Here is a 6,000-nt window from a genome sequence, read left to right as displayed (position 1 = left end):
GTCCTGTGTTAGTCGGTATCTTTTAGAAGAAAAACTAAACGTGGGAATATGCGTTTGTCCCACAGTTTCATATTGCCTAGGCCAGCGGTCTCAACTCACCTCAGCCAGCGGGCCACAATCACGCACTTTCGACCCGAAAGGGCTGGTACGGGTAGGAAGGTAAAAGCGAAGAGCCGGGAGGAATAGTTTGTACGAATTGGCGGCAAAAAATACCATGTGAAAGAAAACGTTTCCCATCTCTCATACACGGGTTATTGCTGAAGAAAATTTGGCGCCAGGTTTCCAACAACATATTGATGATACCGATCGCCAAAATGAGTAAAATCTGGACGCCGATTTTGAAACATAGTTTTTTGTTTCACAGTTACGTTTAAACAAATGGTGACCACATGAGGTGCCTCACAAAAACAATGATGTAGCCCAGTCAGGCCTGTGTCTCACGATCGTGCTTATTAAGAAAGAGAGTCATGTGCGGGCCGCACATTTGAGACCCCTGCCCTCGGCTTATGGATCTACTTCCCTCGGAAAACAGATACAAGACAAGATTCCATTAATAAATATTGGTGTATGTAAGCGCTGTTCGTCCCCCCCCCCCCCCCCCCACCCATTCTCCAGAACCAATAGCGGCGCACCGGCACAAATAGAATGGTTAAATGTCCGTTGCGTGTCGTCCTCAGCCACTTCAGCGTAAAGTGACATGACTGCAGCGTACGAACTTTTTTGAGCTCATAGATATCATAAAGGGTATTACATCCTACCATGCACATTGACACCTATTTTTCATGAGGAAATTACAGAGGAGGAATGTAGGCGCCATATGTCATATCTTAACATGCACCACGGCTATCAAATGAAGTTATGGCAAACACTGCGCTTTTGTTCTCTCCCAGGACAAAATCCTAGAGAGTGTCGTGCTAACCGAGCGCCCGTTTCCAGTCAGAGAAAAAACGATAGCGAATAATTGAATACTGAATCACGATTTATGCGCAGGTGCCAAATATGTAACATGCGCCGACAGTGACACTAAGCGTACTTCGTCGAAGAAATGGCCAGCTTTATGCGACGCTAGTTTTCCACCACTGCCATCCAGAATGCGGCAGTGCAACACTGCGCAAACAGCGCCGACGTGCTTGAGGCGACACCACGTGCTTTAGCTAGACGTGCCGAGGATAAATAAATCTCGGAGTGAATGCGCGAAAAATACAGCGAAGTTTTGAATTGCAGCAATTTTCGCGGCTTCGTCGCCTTCGACTGAACCGGCGCGAAAGTATTCCAGACATGCCAGAAACGGCGGCAATTCGAACTACACGGCCACGTTGTCATCGCTTCGAAATTATTGGCGCCCACGCTGCCGCATTCAAAGTGCAGCCATGGTGAGCCCAAAGAGCTTCCATTATTCTTCATTCACTCCGACTTCCCGCATTTTAATAATGACGAAGCGCTGCGAACTGTGGCACCCCAGTTAGCACCGAAAAAAAAATGAAAGAAAGCCCACTCGAGAACGGGTTCGATTCGAGGTTGTCGTTTGTCAAACGAGTGGAGAATAAGCACAGAACACTCTCCCGACACTGAGCAAGAAGTGCCTACGCAAAACAGAACTTGTCGGGTTGGTTCAATGCAACCCACTACGGTGGTCTAGGGGGCTATGACGATCGACTGTTGACACGAAGATCTCGGTATCGAATCACGGCCGCGGGGGGCGCATTTCGATGGAGGCGAAATGATAGAGGCCTGTGCACGTTAAAGAACACCCGATTGTCAACATTTCCGTAGGCCTCCACCGTACGGTGTTTCTCATTATCAAATGGGGTTTTTGCGACGTAATACCTTGAAGATTATTATTATTTATTCAGCCCAACATTTGCGAGATTACTCAGTGTTTCAAAACATTTTACGAGCAAGTAATTAATTGCCGCAAAAGTAGCTTAGGGATGATCGATTAACTTTCGCTACTTTAGCCGTTAATTGGTGATTCCGTATGAATGAAAGCTTCTTCGTTGATTCATCGACTAATTGACATCTTTGGCGGGCGCAATAAAAATCATTTTTAATTTCTGGTGTTTTCCAAGGCAAAACCACGCTATGATTACGAGCGACGCCGTAGTGGAGATCTGCGGAAATTTTGACCATCTGGGGTGCTTTAGCATGCAGCTAAATTAAAGTACGCGGGCATCTGGCGTTTCTGTCATTATCGAAATTGCGACCGCCATGGCCGGGATCGAACTAGCGCTGTTCGGGACAGCAGCCGAGCACTGTAACTACTGTATTACCGCGGCAGCGGACATTTCAAAACGGATGAAACAATTTATACTAATATGCAGTTTACATAGTTGCACCTTCGAAACATATAGAGACAAGTCTCTATTTATTTGTGCGGAAGATGGAACAAAGATGAAAAACACGACTGCATAAAAGTATTACGGATCATATTTGTTTTGTCAAATACTACATATAATTGGTGTTAATAGCGTTAAAAAACACATCATGTCAACCCAAACATGACGCGAATTCAGGGGGTGATGGATACTCGAAGTGCTGGAAAATCGTGAAACACGAACTGTTGCTGGAGTGTAGCGGAAATCTGAATGCCGCAAGAAAATTGCAATAATTGAGTGTATATATTGAACTTCAAAGCGCAAGTTCAAGCCGTGCAACAACAGCAAAATTTACTTTGTTTCATATATTCATTTCTTTACAGCGATGATTGTCTGACGTGATAAAAGAATATTAATGCTTAAGCATTTGAAAGCCCTCTACTGGACAAGATGTAGGCTAGAGCCGACATGGAAGATACTACAAAGAAGGAAACATCATACCCTAGGAAAATTTACTGCCATACACGCGTTCAGGTGGTGGCAAGATGCGGCTGCTGTAGTACTGTCTCATACAATGACGAACGCTAGGAAAGAGGTGAATACGATATGAATGATACATTGACGAAAATATACTCACACCTTTCGGGCATTCGGGTCACAGTGGCAGCCCGCCATTTTCGATCAGGTATTTGACAATAGATGACGGTGGAGGACCTTCATATCACGCTTATCGGCCTCGACCATTCACTCGACTGAAAACCCACTATTGCGAAATGTGAATATATCTGAACCATACAAATGAGTTCAGATACGCAGTGCAGGAACAAATGCAAAAGGAGAGCACTTTCTATGAAGGCTTCGTTCAATTCCTTAACAGTGGTATATAAGGCATCTGCAGGACACCGTGTACAGCACACATGGAGGACTTTACACGTCACGAAGACTTGGACATTGTGAAAAGTTGATGCCTTAGTCGCGGCGGTCTCGGGACACGCGTAAGGAGGTTTTTCCTCTACTTACATGGGAGGCCTGGGTTGCGAATCTGGGCGAAACCACCTCCTCGTGGGCAACTCTCCTTAACCACATACTAACCACCTTAGGGGAGGTCAGTACAGCCTCAACCTAGAGCTCAGGCCCGGACTTTGGTTTCGAAAATAAAAGTTTTTTTTAAATGCGAAGCATTTCTTAGCGAACCTCAGGCACTTTGGGCGTTTCTATCTACGTATCTATCTATCTATCTATCTATCTATCTAGCCGCCTACGTCTGCGCGCTGTCCTGGTCGTCTCCATAACTTGTAATATACCAAAATTGGTCTAGCAGTGGATCACTGTATGGCGAACAAGATTCACTGGTCATGACTTGAATAACGCAAAATACCTGTCGCGTACGTCATGAAACCCTTTCTCTCAGTCACGTGTGGCACATACCCGCATACCAAAGCTCATGTTATGCGGATCTGTGCCACAGGTGATACAAAGTCTCAACCAACACATCAACCGCGAACACACACATTGACACGCAAGGAAAGGGATAATAATAATAATAATTCTTGGGGTTTTATGTCCCAAATCCACGACATGATAACGAGAGAAGTCGTATGGAAGGGTACCGGAATTTCTACCATCTGGTATTCTTTAACGTGCACCGAGATCGCACAGTACACGGGCATCTAGCATTTTGCATCCATCAAAATGCGGCCGCCGCGGCCGGGATCGAACCCGCGACCTTTGGGTCAGCAGCCGAGCACCGTAACCGCTACACCACCGCGGCGGACGCAAGGAAAGTGACGAAGCTGAAGACAGAACACCCCTGGAAAGCTCTCAACTACCATGCACTCGTTCACGTGGTCCACAATGTAGATCACGTCGATTACGAAAAAACCGGGGTCAATGCTTCCTGCAATAAATCTGCCGAGAGAGCCAGACCTCTCATCATTACCGGTGACTTCAACATTGATTTATCAAGACCCAGCAACGCCTGGTCTTTATACTGCGTGAAAGACGGCTTGCATATGGACAGGGAATCAATAGACCTCGCTGCCACGTCCAGGACAGGAGGCCTCATAGATAATTTCCACGTAAGGGGCATCCAGGATTTCCACCAGCTGTGCTATGCCTCGCACTTCATTACACGTGGACCTCTCGTAGCCGCGATCACGACAGGATCTGATAAACAAGTCCGCTCCAGCTGCTGGATCTCACTGATCACGGTGATGATGACCTTGTTCAAGAAATGTCAAGAACCCCTTCTACACATACACACCGGTTCATGAAACGTGCGTGCGTTCTCCGTCATGACGGACAAGTATAAGCATAGCAACTGTAACGCAACTGTAATAACTGCAACTGTGACTGTAGCGTACGCGCAGTGCGCATGCGCGTGCCACTCGGCTGTGTGCATATCCAGGGGAACTTTCCTGAATGAAGCTTCATTTAGAGTATACACACCTGTCCTGTGTATTTGTGTTTCTTCTTTGTGCCGTTCGGATTCGCGCTATCCAGTATTGAAGAATATAAGCACCACATATCAGCTTACCGCATCTGGTGTTGGTAACACCCATGTTGCTGTTGGCATCGTTAAGCAAATGTAAACAAGTGGTTGTATAATACATATTCGACTCTTCAGCATATGACGACTCTTCACCACTTCCATATTTCTCTAGCGTCATTCCGTAACGTTTCGCTTAATATGAAAAATTACGCCACAGTCACCATCCCGCGCATGCTTCGCATAGCATCGATTCCCACGGTACGTGGTATCTGCCGAATTTTTTGTCTCTCTCTCTCTCTCCTTGGATACGCCTGCTGGGTCCACTGCAGACTCTGGCGAAAGCTAGCGATAAGGTGACAGGGGCCATGATGGTGCCGCACGAAAAGAACTTTCTAGGGAATGCTGGCATACAGCACTCTGTACACAACTCAGGGGGCTCTTATGCCTTCACTTAAAACGAGTCGAAGGCGAAAAGCATATTCTTTTTTTTTTCTCAGTCAACGTATTGATCCCAAGGAGGTTTTGATTGCAAATGTTACAACTGCTGTGTAACATTTGCAATCATGCTGTGTTAGGATTTCCTATATATTCTTTTTTTCGGACCTACAACTAGCCTTTGGCTACAGGTCCGGTAAGTGTTTGTTATCAGTATGTACAATAAGAAATAAAAAAAAACCTCCTTGATTGATCCACACGCGCCGCCATCCAGAAGCTTTCTGCGCACAGTTTTTCAAACAGCCCAGGAACGGGACACTGATAATAGACCGCAGAACACAGGCGCTGACTTCCAATAGTGTTTCATTGCGCTAACGCGAAATATACAGTCAGAGAAAGGGAAGACGCATGATAAACATGATAAAAGGAATGGCTAGGGGTTACAGGCCTTTGAAAGTGTTAATCTGGCAGATATGCAATTGCCTTGTCAAGTAAGTTGATATTAACACCTTCAAAGGCCTGTAACCCTCAGTCATTCTCTTTATCAAGTTTACCACTTGTCCTCCCTTTCTCTGACTATATATTTCGCGTTAGCGCAATGAAACTCTGTTGGAAGTCAGTGCCTGTGTTGTGCGGTCTATTCTCGGTGTCCCGATTCTGCGCTGTTTGAAAAACTGTCTGTATGTACGAACAAGCCCGCTTAATCACCATTTTGTCTTTCTGCGCCTCATGTGGTTTTGCACTGCATCTAGGACCGGA

The sequence above is a fragment of the Rhipicephalus sanguineus genome, chromosome 9, assembly GCF_013339695.2.
Source record: "Rhipicephalus sanguineus isolate Rsan-2018 chromosome 9, BIME_Rsan_1.4, whole genome shotgun sequence".
Lineage (NCBI taxonomy): Eukaryota > Metazoa > Arthropoda > Arachnida > Ixodida > Ixodidae > Rhipicephalus > Rhipicephalus sanguineus.
This window is presented reverse-complemented; position numbering follows the sequence as displayed.